This window comes from Zeus faber (assembly GCF_960531495.2).
Source record: "Zeus faber genome assembly, chromosome: 19".
Taxonomy (NCBI): domain Eukaryota; kingdom Metazoa; phylum Chordata; class Actinopteri; order Zeiformes; family Zeidae; genus Zeus; species Zeus faber.
Window position 1 is genome coordinate 14,952,110 of NC_137206.1, and position 15,035 is coordinate 14,967,144.

The following is a 15,035-nucleotide window of genomic DNA, read 5'->3' on the forward strand; positions in this document are numbered from 1 at the left end:
TCCCAGCCCAAGCACTCGTCAAAATCCGTGCCGTCCGCAATTCGTCCCACACCCACACAAGCTGCCTCCAGGTTGTCAAGTGAATGATATTGACACAAATTAGCTTATTAAATTAATTGACTATTTGGGGAAGGAATTATTCATTTAATGTTACATCTATTTATTTATTCTATAATTCCAGAATATCATTAACTTGATATACACATATCAGTTACTAAATTGCATTGTGCGATTTAGTTTATTATTCATTTAGAAACAGTATTTATTGCACAATGCCCAATTAATACCTCTGTATTTACACAGCGTGAGAACCTAATGAAATGTTCCAGGGATGAGGTCACATGACATCCTTCCACGCGGCCGGGGCTCCCCGGTGACAACGTCTAGGGCTCGATCTTTTTCCTTCCTTCCATCGTTTCCTCCGTTCTCTCCTTCCCTCTTCGCCCCCATCCGTCTTTTCTCCTTCCCTCTACCCTCCTGTGCTATCTCTCTGCCTCACCTTTAGTTTGCAGCCCCACGCTTTCTCCCTTTCTCTCCCCTCTCTCCCTCTGGTTGTCTCTGCCTCTACCCCTTGCTGAGACACACTAATTTATTCTGGCCACTGCTACTTTAATAGGCCATTATACCCAAGGGTAGGGATTATTATGGAGTTACCCTCTAGGCTAATTGGGCTCGAGCCTGCGATTACATCGATATATCTGTGACACACCTGCAAACACACTCAATAATGCACGCACACACACAGACACACACACACACACATACACACACACATACACACACACACACTCCTGTTGGCTTTGAACACATTACTACCTTCCACGGGAAAAAAAAGAAACACAGGGTTCAGCCGATGACACAGTTGGAGCTCCCTGGACTTGTAATGAGAGGCTCAGCTCCCCAAAAATGGCAAATAAATGTTGACAGGACACAGGCAGAGGGGGTGGGGGGATGGCTCTGTCTCTGTTCTTTTCAGTGTATATGTTGAGAGGTAAAATGTGGCATAAATAAATAAATGTGGATGGGTGAGTGATGTGTGTGCAAATGCAGAGATCGGGCACAGCAGGGATACAGTAATTTGCAATTTAGGAGACCACTTAAACTAGAGACCTATGAGCTCCGCTCAGCAAATTCCATCATGTAAATGAAAGGTGCCAATGACCTGGAATTGTTATTGCCTGGATTTCGGGTCTTGGGGTTGGAAAATTCAATGGTGCTCTGCGATTAGAGGCAGAGGCATACACACACACACACACGCACGCACACACACGCGCGCACACACACACACACACACACACACACACACACACACACACACACACACACACACACACACACACACACACACACACACACACACACACATACACACACACACAGAAAGCCAGTCATGCACACAAGCACAAACAAACCTATACGCTAAATTGTTATGTGCCCATCTATGAATGTTTTGTTCATGCTTGTATGCGTCTGATTGTGTGGTGTGTGTGTGTGTGTGTGTCTGTGTGTCTGTGTGTCTGTGTGTGTGTGTGTGTGTGTGTGTGTGTGTGTGTGTGTGTGTGTGTGTGCTTGTGTGTGTGAATGATTTTGTGTGTGTGTGTGTGTCTACTTATTTTGGATTCCTAAGAGGACATAATTTCCCTGCCACTTTTCTCTTAGTTATTCATTAACCACTGCCCCCTTCCTCTCGTTCTCTCTCTCTCTCTATCTCTTTCTCTCTCTCTCTCTCTCTCTCTCTCTCTCTCTCTTTCTCTCTGTCTCTCTCTTTCTTTCTCTTGTTCATCCACTAGCTGCAAGTGCTGTCTTGATGTCTTTACAACTGCACAAAACCATGTTTTTCACCCACACATCAATCCAAAAAATTTTTTTTGTCCGACATAAACTGCCATGAAATGAGAGCTGGCTGAAGTAGACCAAAGCCCATGAAATCCTTACAAATGGTATTGGGTCTGGGTCTTTTTTTTTTTCTTCGACAAATGATTTAGGTGGTCTGCCAGATTGGTGTGTAAGAGTTTGTGTCGGGTAAAGGTGTTTTATGATTGTGTCTGTTCGGTGTGTGTGTGTGTGTGTGTGTGTGTGTGTGTGTGTGTGTGAGTGTGTGTGAGAGAGAGAGAGAGAGAGAGAGAGTGGACTTCTCTATTAATTTTTAAACCATCAACCTCACAATTGTTTTCATGGAAACAATAACATGTGAAACTACCAATATTTCTTTGTATTACATGTATACATATTTCGGAGGCATTGTGTGTGCGTGCGTGCGCGCGTGCGTGCGTGCGTGCGTGCGTGCGTGTGTGGGTGTGTGTGAGAGGGTGTGTCTACCGGCGAGAAGTAATAATATCGCTTCCTCTCGGATACAGATTTCCACACACTCTTAAAACACCATAGTATTTGCCCAATAGTAATGGAAATGGAGAGGCCTGAGGCACAGATTTCAGAACGGAAAACACACTGCAGCTACAGCTGATTATCCCTGAACCCTCCTGAATGTGTCCATGGGTACTTTGCTACACTTGTGTGGGTATTTGTGTACGCACGTACATGTGTATGTGGACAACTGCAAAGCTTTGTGCACTTTGTAACGTCTGATAGGTTGAGAGCCATGGAGCTCGATACATTTATCGGCCAGAGGACATATCCGTACAATGGGATCAATATGCAATGGGGCGGAGATTTACTTTCCTCAAGACAGAGGAAAGTAAAGTGACAGCAAAGAAGCAGTCACAAGGAAAGAGGAGACAAGGGGGTCTACGGGGAATGGGTTTGGAGCGGATACTAATGAGAAGAAAGGAGTGGACATGAGCGGAGATCAGATGTGATGAATCCACAGGCTCACCCACTCATCCCAGAGGAAAGGTGATGAGGGAAGAAGGATGGTGCAGAGAGCCGAGGATGGGTGCGCGTAGGGAGGCCGCCACTGCCCGCTGTGTGCCAAAAGGAACATCCCAAAGTACCTCTGTTTCTTTGGGCGCACAATTTGCACCTACCGAAGACCATCCTTCAGTCCTTCAATAATATGAATCGAATTGGGCTGTTTGTACCCCCTGTACATGTGGACATGTGGACAGCTCTATTTTAAATATTTGTTCAATGGATTGATGCCATAATTTGTGTGTATACAAAGCTTCTCCTTGAAGTAGCGATTCTCTTAAGCTAACTAAAGTTCAAGAAGGAATATTTATCACCAAAATGCAATCACTTCAAGATTGTATTAGAATACACTCTCGTGTTCCTACTTTCCCTAAAATTTTGTGAATGTCCTGTTTTGATGAAGCATCAATTCTTTTTTGATTCGTCCTTTGAGTCGCTCATTGAAACCCACAATTTAATTAGAGTTGTATGTAGCTCCCCACTTCACCTTCCTCTCCATCACCTCTCTCTCTCTCTCTCTCTCTCTCTCTCTCTCTCTCTCTGTTTCCCTCTCTCTCCATCCCTCTCTCTGTCTTTCAAAATGGGATCAGTCAGACGCTGACTGTCTTTTATCTACCATTGATCCCTGAGGCAAATATGGCTGGAATCAATGGAAATACAATGCTGGCACTCCCCCTCTCCCACGAACACGCACACACACACACCTTTTGAAACCGGGCGGGATATCTCTCGGTCTAGCTGGGTTGGGTGCCAGACAGATTTCAAGCTGAGGCATTGGCTTTCCATGCTGTGATACCGCTGATCTGGCCTCTATGCATAGTCTAGACAGACACAGCCGCTCAGGCAACCCGGTATCACGCTTTTTTCTGCCCATTGTGACAAAAATGAATATATTGACCCATGTCCCGGGGCACGATGGTCTGACCTTTTCCGTGCTCCATAAAATGAAATTTAAACCAATTAATGTGAATGGGCCAATTATCTTCGACTTTAGAAAGGTGGGGGGTGGCACGGGGAAGGAGGAGGAGCGCAGATACATTCACCAAACTAACCTAATGAAAGTATGTCACAGCGGACTAACTAGCATGAAATAATTGCAGGATACTGGTTTCCCTTATTCTTTATTGAATGGTCTATTACATTTTAGGTTTGGCAATAAAAGGGATATAGGGTCATACCCTCAGTGTGAATTTCATTCAGAGATACAATTAAACTGGCTATAAATGTCAGTGTTGGTCCGCCTGACTGAAATTTTGAATGTACCCATCAGCCAGTGCGGTAAACATTTCCATGGTAACAGCGAGCTCCACCAATCAGAGACGTCGCTGTTACACTTAGGATTATAGGTAGCGTTGTACTTTGTCATGACGTTGCGAATAAAACATGTTTCCTCAAAACAAGGTGGATATCATGCGGAGTTGTGGCTTCTACAGGAGCAAAAACGAATTATTATATACATTGCGTAACATTTACACAATTATTTATAAACATTTTATATACATTTTATATACAAGTACCCCGATTTGAGAAACACTGGTTTAGTGTACATATCTGTGTATATAGTGCATTTTCACATACCCTACCTCTACTCTACCTGAATCATCTTACCACAACCATCTCTTTCTGACACGTCCACTCTGGCAGAGCACAGAGCAGCAGCCTTAACATATCATAGGTCAAATCATTTCAATGCACGGTATAGTTGTGATGGTGGAAAAAGATGATCAGATGCAAGATGAGAGAAGCTACTTGTTCGAGTGACCTAAATGTTTTATGAACTGAGAACTAATTTAAAGAGAATTTTGAACTACAACATCGGATGGCTGTATGTTAAAACCCAATGGGAGAGGAGCTATTACCGGAGATAAAGGTGAGGTGGAAGCATTAACCTGAAGTTCCCCATTGCCCCATAATGGGCCCTCGCCATCTGAGAAAGTGGTGATCCAATATGCAAGTTTCATCATGTTCGCGGCCAATAAGAGTCGAGGGGGTGAGGTAGACCTAACCCACTTCTGTTTTGTCCTCTCAAGGAATTATTTCCTCAACCAGGGATTGGCCATTCCATTTGAATGATGATATTTGAATGTGTAAACCTGTGAAAAATGACTTGGGACTGAAAAATTTGGATCATCTGAAATGGATGGAGAAATTTAGGAAGTATTGTCATTTTAACTGAAGTGATGGAGCCCGCAAGAAATATGGGCAGACTTGAGTGGCGGCTGAGATTGGCTTTAATACGTTATAGAATAGGTTTAAAATAACTGGCAAATAGTGCCTTAGATGTGCCTGTTACTTTCATTTCCAGGTAGGCGAATCTATCAGATTCAACTCTAAATTGGAATTGGTGCTACAGTATGAGGCATCCTTAGCTATCATGTCAATGAGAAAGAATGAGCTCTTGGGGAAATTTAACTTAGCCGCATATTTCACAAAATCATTTTAAAAGACCCAAGAAATGGGACGGAGGATGATAAATGGGTCTGTGATGTAAAGAAGCAAATCATCTGTGTATAAGGACACCTTATGTGACATCTCCCCCGCCGGTAATACCTCCGATTCTTTTATCTGCTCTCAAAGAAATTGCCAGGGGTTTGATGGCGACAAAAATGGGCTAAGAGTGCAACTCTGCAGAGTGCCTCTGTGTAGAGCGAAATAATTACAAATGATGCCATTAGTTCTTACTGCAGTGAAGAATATAGCATTTTAACCCATTTACCACAATTCAGCTCAAACCCAAATCTTTCCAAGACAGCAAACAAATAATCCCATTCAACCCCATCAAATGCTTTCCCCGTGTCTAATAATACAATTACTTCAGATTCTAGTGTTGAATGGGAAGAGTATAGTATTAGGAAGTCAGTGCATATTTGAAAAATGAATGCCACCCTGGAATTAAAGCCTTTTTGGTCATTCTGTCAAGGGCCTTCCCACAACAACAATATTTTAACCCGTGCTAAAAATAAATGTATCAAATCCTGAAGCATTGAAATTTCAACTTTTTAAATCTCATTGTAAAGACGGCGTCGTTGCACCTGTCTAAATGCTTGGTAAAATCCATCTGCAACTTAACCCATGATAGACATTTCTTAGACAACGATTGGTCACAGGAATTGGACACCGGCCTTGGCTCACGAGTGATAGCACAGTTCCAGGTCAAGGTTAACTCAAGGTCAATTGCTTTCTCAACATGACGGTGTCAGTGAAAAAAAGAAATCAGGCTTCTCATCCAAAGTTCAAGAGACCACCGCTTTGTTTCCGGAGACACTTGCACTAAGGCGCTCATTGCTTTACAGGAGGAAACCAGGCACCCTCAACAAAATCAACATACACAAATAAAAAGAAAATACAATTGTGACAGAATACAGTTACGAGCCAGCCTCACAGCAGCTAGAAATGTCTAATAATGCCAAATCTACCTTGCAAGAGGATCGCAATCTTTGAAGCTTTGTTGTTTTTGTTTTTAATATATCTTGTGGGGGAGCAGTAGGGGATGGGCTTGGTAAAAATGTTTCACCCACGGTCGTGTCTTTCATTCATGTCACACAAAGTAGACGGGATTTATCGATGATCGCCAGCCAGACATCCTATAACTCAATTCTTGTGAGTGTGCCTTGTAAGGATTTGTTATTCAATGCCTTGCCCTCTGAAGGAAAAAGATTAGGGTGACACTGATACAGGAATATTTCATGTAACCATCTGTGTGTGTGTGTGTGTGTGTGTGTGTGTGTGTGTGTGTGTGTGTGTGTGTGTGTGTGTGTGTGTGTGTGTGTGTGTGTGTGTGTGTGTGTGTGTGTGTGTGTCCTGACTGCGTTCTGTCTGATCCATTTGCACAATCCAAACTTGGGATGTTAAAATGTGCCGAATAATCGATTGACTGTCAACGGGTTATCTGCGTCGACAGTAAAAAGTCAAATTGAATTTGTTTTTTATTTTCTATTTTACCTTCTAAAAACAAATGTTTTTATAAGGTTTATAGCCCATTCAAGACGATATTGACTATTCAAAAAAACGAACGGTGCTCTTTTACAAATGGGAGAGGGAGCAGAGTGCGCGTGTGCACGTGGCAGCGTGCGCTGCGGGAGTTTCGATTTCTCAGAATTCTTTCGAAGAATTCAGAGGCGGGGCCGATCACAGAGATTTTTTTTGTGCCCGCGATGTCAACTGCGTACGTCTGGCCACCCTCCCATCCAAACAGATTTGCACTCGACCTTGCCATGGTCGGGCCAATCACAACCGTTTATCTAACAGGGGGCGGGTTGGATACGACGACGAGGCAGAGGAGAGCGCTGAGGCATTTTTGTACACAACCAAGATGGCTGGAACGGTCTGTTGAATGCGCTATAGCGACAGTACTGAGGGAACTGGATGGTATCATTTCTCTAAAACGCTTTTGTTGACAAGAAAGATTTGTTCACGTATTTCTGACAGGATTTGGTAAAAGATTAATTTACCAACTCACTCGCTCAGCGCTACATCACACGTTTTGTTACTCTGATTGGTTGTAGGTCTATTCAATGCTCTGATGGGTTATCAGTCTATTCAATGCTCTGATTGGCTGTAGGTCTATTCAATGGTCTGATTGGCTGTAGTTCTATCCAATGCTCTGATAGGTAGTAGGTCTATCCAATGCTCTGAATGGCTGTAGGTCTATCCAATGCTCTGATTGGCTGTAGGTTTATCCAATGCTCTGATTGTTTGAAGGTCTAGCAAATGCTCTGATTGGTTATTGGTCCATCCAATGCTCTGATTGGCTGTTGGTCTATTCAATGCTCTGATTGGTTGTAGGTCTATCCAATGCTCTGATTGGCTGTAGATTTATCCAATGCTCTGATTGGTTGTATTTCTATCCAATTGCGTCCAGAGACACAACCTCCGTTCAGACGCTGCATCTCGCTATGCCAGGCTGCCATCACGTGTGTGGGTAGAACCACGCAGTTCTCCAGTGTTTTAGGAGCTGAATATCTTATTCATCGTGATTCATTAATTGATTTATTTTCGCCCTCATTCACAAATGCACGTGAAGAAATGCACTGCTGCCTGCACGAAACACAGCGATTGATCGTTAAATGCCCCCTCAGCTCCTAATTTCATAGATTTGAATCCCTTTACATTTATACTTGTTTCACCTATATTGATGCTGAACTACTTTTCATTTGAATGTCCACTCGCATTAACAGCATAATAACAATAATAAACGCATATGATTTTGATTCATATGATATTTTCCAGCCATATTTGAATCCTAGGATACTGTAAATAGTGGAACAGTGACTCTATTATAGGATGGCTGTTCGGCCATGAGAAGCACAATATTTGATTGACCTCTCTGAATTCCAAGTCTTGCCAAATATATTACAAATATAGAAAATAGAATGGAATATCTCCAGTCTACGTCCAGCCTTCAAAACCTTAGATGATAGCGCCGGATTGGGTTTTTTTTTCAGGAAACCTTTTGTGGTGCCAGACTATAAAGCCATCGAAGAAATATCACTTGTTTATCAGAAGAGGGGGAATTATAGACAATTACTGTAGCGCACAGAGGAGCATGCACACAATAATGCACTTCATCATCAGTCATGACCACTTAAGAAAATTGCTTGGAAATTAGATTATTAATAGATCCTCCTCGGCTTTGCGTGATAGGACTACTGTAAGGGTAAATGTGTGCAACGAGACATTAAAATGATACAATCGTGTTTAGCTTTTATTCAAGAGCCATCATTCAAATTTTCTCCGCTGATTAAATTAGGTATACTGTAATTTGCAGTGGGTTCCAAAATACATACATCACAGAGCTATAAGTGCTGTATGTTGACCTCCTTTTGAATAAGTGGGTTTGGCTTCATCACCGACACCAGTTGTTCACAGGTATAAAAACGAAGCAGACGTCCATGCAATCTCTACAGGCCAGCATCGCCTATAGACATAAACTGTACTGAAAAGCCCGGTGACTTTCACCCTATCACATTGCATTCTGATTCTGATTCTGACTGCACATTGACATAACAAGTCAATTTATTAATTTTTTACCCTGCCATAGCTGCTCCGGTCGACTGTACAGTTAGTTAGACGTTCTACTGCACATTGACATTGATGGCCTCGCGACCTGACGGATCGGGACCGCCAAGTTCTGGAGCACAAAACACATTCCAAACTGCTTCTGGAAGCAACATCAGCAGAAGAACTATTTGTCAGGAGCCTCTCGAAATGGGTTTCCATGGCTGAGCAGGCACACACACACACGAGCCCAAGATCACCAAGCGCAATGTCCAGCGTCAGCTGGAGTGGAGCAAAACCTCACTATCGGACACTGAAGAGGTGGGAACACGTTCTCCGGAGACATTAATCATGCTTCATCTTGCCGTCCAAAGGTAGAATCTACGTTGTGCCAATGTCAAGAGAGAGCTGCGGGAGGCATTTTTGTCCAGGGCTTTCCGTGGGCCAAATTCGATCCCCTACTTCCAGTGATTTTTTTAGCTATTGATTATATAATAATATAATCAATATAATATATAATAGTCACTGAGAGGTTCCAAAATCTAGCGGAACAGCATCTCAGAAGATGTGGGGCCACCAACAAGAAGGGCGTAAACTTCATATTAGTCCATAACTATGGAACGGAATGTTAAATGTTAAATGAGCTGGTGTCCAGCTACTTTTGGCCATGTACTGTAGTGCACATCTAGGCATTTGTTTACAGAGGACAGAGCGGTGCGAATTAAATGTTCCTGCTTTACTCCCCCAACCGGATTAATGATTCACAGAACATAAATTAGAGGCCATTACTTGCCCCTCTGGCCTTGAGGATATGTTCACTTGATCATTGTTTTGTCCTTTGAGGTTTTAGTCTTTTTACATTCAAATATTTTATTTCACATTTAAATAGCAAAGGGCACTGGCTCCACATTTTGTTCTATGGGTTTTTTTCCTGTTATGTTGTTGTTTGAACTGCGAGAACTATCAGTCTGAACAATTTGCATTTGTTTGACAGCACTGTGTGCAATCTAGAACAATGAAGTATGTAGATATAATATATTTCACTGAATAAGCTCTTAATTATGCACTGTTAATGCAATGTACTGGTAGTGTGAAATAGTACATTTTATAGATCTTTTTTTTTATCTACTTAATCAGATCCATGAGGAAATCAATGTAAAAAAGACCCCACTGGCTTTTGATGAATTCTTCAAAAATATTTAAAAAGTTAAAAGTCTTTCTACTCACACAGGGAAGGGCAGGAAGTCGATAAATGTGTTAAATGCTCTAGCATCGTCGTAAAAAGCAAAGCCCTTAGGAAGGTGCATGGATAACACATGACCCCGGTCCAGTTTTAGTAGCAATCCATGAGAAATTAATGCTTTGCCCCCTGCCAGCTCTGAATTGTACAAAACTATATCGCCATTATGATATGAATTCACCCCCTATCCATTCTCCTTGGCCATTGTGAAAGGCAGTGAATCTGAACTAGTAGAGTCCCGTGAGAGGTGCTGCGAAGATACCTTTGTCAAAAAAACAACCAGAGGTCACCTCTGTCTAGTTTTTGGAAGCACCTGTAAAAAAAAAACAATTAGTGAAAACATTGCATTACATCAATGGTTCTCAAACTTTTTTTTAGTAGTGCAGCCCCCTCTAAGATCTAGAAGATATAAACAATATATCTCGAAGGTCTGGATCTAGAAGATATAAACAATATATTTTTTAATCACTTTTCATTACATCTTCAAGTAACCCCTGCAGTATCCCAAATTACCCCAAATTCGAGAAACACTGCATTAGATCAACAGAGTTTCCCTATTTAATGGGCACAGCGACGAGAGAGTACTGTGAGAGCTACAGTAAATTTAACATGGCAGTCGCAGCCGTGTATGTTTTTTAACAGTTTTATTTCCTTGCAGGAGACGGTCTACACTTGAAACAGCGCGCGCTGACACATTTACACGTGGGGGAACTCTGTAATCCTTTCCTCTCATAGCAGCATTACCAGCAATCTCTTCCTGCATTTCCTCCATCTTGCTCTTCTGAAGCTGCAGTTCAGTCTTTTGTGGATCCCAGCCCCGCTTCCGGAGCTGTCACCTCCTTCTGCTGAGCTTCCAGCTCCTCCTCGCTGGACGTCACTCTGGAAAGCTGAACTGACAGCCCCCGCTGCCTGCGCTGGACATCAGCCAAAATAATAATAACAATTTTGTCGGTAGCTTATGTGGCTCCTTCTCAGGAAAAATAAATAAAAACAAAGAGAAAAAAATGGACAGTCTTTTGTCACCCGTAATCACTCTGCGCTACCTGCATTCTCCGTCTGCAACTCCTCAAACTTGGCCTTCTCAAGCTGCCCTTTCATTTTAGTAGCACTCGGCAACTCCTTCAGGGCCATCGCCTCATTCTCAGCGGCTGCCGGTCCAGAACATAGCGCTGAAACGTAATTAAAACTGGGTGTGAGTGATCCGACAGTGGGGCCAATCCACCCTGGCCATGTTCTTTCTCCAAATCGGCCATTTTGCTTCTCTGGGTGATCAGCTCAGTAATGGCTTTCTTCAGCTCCACCTTCTGGAGGCCACTGAAAATCTTGGGGTGGCACCAAAACCTTGACTCCCCGTTCCGCACGTTACGTTTTTTTTGTTTCATTCAATTCGGAAACGAAAATACGTGAATCCACAATAAAAACACACTGTTATTATTTGTTTGAGCGTTTCTGCTCCCCGTGCACAAAATTTGCGGCCCTGCAGGCACGGGGGACGCGCTTGACCCTCCCTACGCTCTCGCAAATGCCCCACACTCACTTGCCCGTCGAGGCGACTTTGGAGGCGGGGATGGAAAAGACGGCGGCTGAGAAACGACAGGAGAGTGCTTCTGAAAAAATAAATTTGACACTTTTGGTAGGGTGGGACTCACGAGGGCCCAACCAGCAGGCCGCGGACTGCATTTTGCAGAGAGGAGGAGGATGGGAATTTTTCAGAAAGCGATCTTATGACAGTGCATCAGCTCCAAAATCCTTGATCCCAAATGAGATCCTCACGCGAGGATGTAGAGGAGCCGCGCACACAACTCAAACAGCATATTATTCTTTTGCGAAAAATGTAGAATATCCCTGCTCAGGCAAGCAATATTGTAATTTCATTGTAATTATTATTTGTAATGTTGGTTTAGATTATAGTTAAGCTAATTTGTTAACTTGTGCACCATACAGAAGCACGTGGCTAAGTATTACGCAGAATGACGTCATCGGACATTCCCCGCACTTCCGCTCGCTGGGTGCCCTGTTTGCCCTTGGCGTCGCTGTTTGCCTACCCTTTCCTGCACGCACGTCATGTGAACGCCCACGCACAGCCGTGCTTCCAGTACCGCCTCGCACGTGGTAATTTTAACTTGAATATAATATGCAATGAAACATGGCTTCCTGGAGAACACACGGAAGATTGTCTGAGTTAGGGCTACGTTCTTCTCCAAGGTTCTCCAAAAATGATATTACATTTTTTTTTCTCTTCCTGCTGCTTAGCATTCACAATGGAAACTGGAGTTGACACATATGGACCCCAAATGCAATTTCTTTGTGTTTATTCAATGTGTCATTCAAAGGAAAAACAGAGCAAAGAGGGACTGGTCAGTCTGTCACCTTGTTATCAGGCCCCTGCATAGATATGGTGACTGCTAATGGCTAAGAAAGAAAGAAATAAAGAATGTCTAATCTGGCCGCATCTAAATTGATATTCTTTATCGTTCTTTTCTTATCCATGTCCTGTTTATCTATAAAAGACAGGCGGGATGTCGTCGTTTTTGTGACAGTGCAGGGACAGCCATGCATTGCCCAGCCATGCAGTGTGTGTGTGTGTGTGCGTGTGCGTGTGTGTGTGTGTGTGTGTGTGTGTGCGTGCATGTGTGTGTGTGCTGTTTTTGCGCACGTGTGGCCGAGCGTTGGCGCAGTATTTTAATTAGTATTCAAGATTGTGTGTGTGTGTGTTTGTGTGTGTGTGTGTGTGTGTGTGTGTGCGCGCGATTTTGTGTTTGTACGTGTGTGTGTGTGTGTGTGTGTGTGTATGTATGTGTGTGTGTGCGAAGCATGCGAATGCTTGTGCCGGGTAACTCATCATTCAAAGCTATTGCTGGTGATGTAAAACAGATGAGAGGACACAAGGTCCCATACTGTCTATTTTCTTTTACATCTGGAAGGTTATCGGGAGAGAAGGGATTGAATGCCGCGCCCGTTTGTGATTTCATCAAAGCGACACACATTTCGATTCGATTACGATTTGATAAGAATCGATTCTTTATCGTTATTTCTCAGCGTACTTCTAAGAGTGAAATTCGTCCTCTGCATTTGACCCCTCATATACAGGGAGGGGTAGTTCAGTTAACACCAGACAAAAAGTGTGATTGAGGGAGCACATTTCAGTAGATTGCCACCAAAATTGACTTTTTGTCATTACAAAAGCAAATAGTAAGAAAGAACCGACCGAAAATGATCAAGGCTGAACCAGACGATGAACCCGAACGCGCCAAAAAAACGCACATAAACGTGGTGTGACACGTTTTTTGTTTATTTTACGTTGACTATTAACATTTTCTGTGTGTCACAGCAGAAACTGGCCCTTCTGTAGATTGACATCGGCATCGTTCCGTCCCAAATGCAGCATCTGCCTGCGATGCTCTCCAACCAGCCCCTTACGATGACAGCCATCGCTGCTGTCAGTGCACCTGAACGTTTAAAGGGGAAATCCCCGTCATTTTTTTGAACCCAAATCTTAGCCGGGCGCGATCGGCGTCAGAATCTCTTGAATCGATCCAGCGTCGAGTGAACGGCTTCAAGAGAAGAATCGCCGCCACCGTCGCGTTGTGCCGCGCATCGCCCGAAGCTGTTCTCTCAAAACCGGGTCGATTTAAGAGGAGCACTCACTCTGGACCCCAGTGATCGGTAAGCAGAATCTAAGACAAAATCTAAGATTCTGTTTTACACTTGTACTTCCCTTGATTGATTCAGGGTAAATCCAGTGTGTTTCTTATTCTGACATGGGGATAACTTCGAATTTCGACATATTTTAAATGTTGCCATTCAATCTCTTGGAGGAGTGGTATTTTGTGCGTGTGCGTATTGAAGGGATACACACGGGGAGTCAGACAATAATTCAGAAGTAATTCTCACGTGCCCCGGCCTTAAACCGCCCTCACTTCAGGAGTCACGGCCAGGCTCACGAGTCAGAACTTGACCAACCCACACCCAACAAGGGGAACCTTGCGAGAACAGAGAGAATGGATAAAAATAAAAAATGTTTTTAAAAAAGATTAATACGGGTAAATATGAGTTGAGGGACGGAGCACCAGGGACCAGAAACCCCAAAGGAAGAAGGACGGACGGAGAGACTAGGAAACAAAGACAGAGCGACGGTGACAGAAAGACAGAGAGGAGGGAGGGAGGGAGCGGTAAGGAGGCGAGGAGGAATAGAGATTGGTGTCAGTTAAAGGTGATGTATGGAGGAGAGGCTGATGAGAGTGAGCCGGCTTCTCTCTAGGCCCCGGCAGTAATGTCTTCTTCCCAAACATCACTCATATCTAATGGAGCACGGCGACAAAGAGCTGAGATTGACGGAGAGGAGGAGGAGAGGAGTGTACGGTACCTGGACGCGCTCAAGTGCAACGCTGCTGTGGGCGCACGCCGAGACTTTGAAGCCCTTAAATGAACATTTTTAGCACTCAAAAAAAAAAAAGAAAAACCCAAATGGATATGCGAGTACCGGCGCTACTTACACGGGGTTCAACCCCAAAGTGACTGGAGTTGGGCGGCGACGCCTCGAAAGTGGAGCCCGCTGCCGGGGCTCTCGTCACCAGAATAAAAGAGACGAAAAGGATTTAGATGTGATTTGGGGGAGAGGGTGAAACGTACCGGGTGGCTCGGGTGGTCCACGTTCACTCTCTTTGTTGGAACCATGTAGCCTGGCGGTGGTTTAAGAAGAGATCTTAATCCAGAGATTAAGAAATCGGGAAGAGAAAAAAGAGATAAAATAAGCAAAGATGCTGTCATTGCATTCAAGATTTCAAGAGGTTTATTCGTCACATCCATATACATACATTCATACATACATGCAGTGAAATGTCCTTGAAACGCTCCCGGAGGTTATGCACAATAGTTACTAAACCAAACATAATTGCCAACCTAATTTCTACCTAAAACTAACTGATTC

The 15,035-nt window shown here is 43.5% G+C and overlaps 1 protein-coding gene across 1 annotated transcript in view; it reads left to right on the forward strand.

Annotated features, from left to right (window-relative positions):
* The window catches only part of cntnap2a (contactin associated protein 2a), a gene marked incomplete at both ends in the record, with an annotated part of 398,026 nt that overhangs the window by 242,093 nt on the left and 140,898 nt on the right, over positions 1 to 15,035 (forward strand). The window lies entirely within an intron of this gene.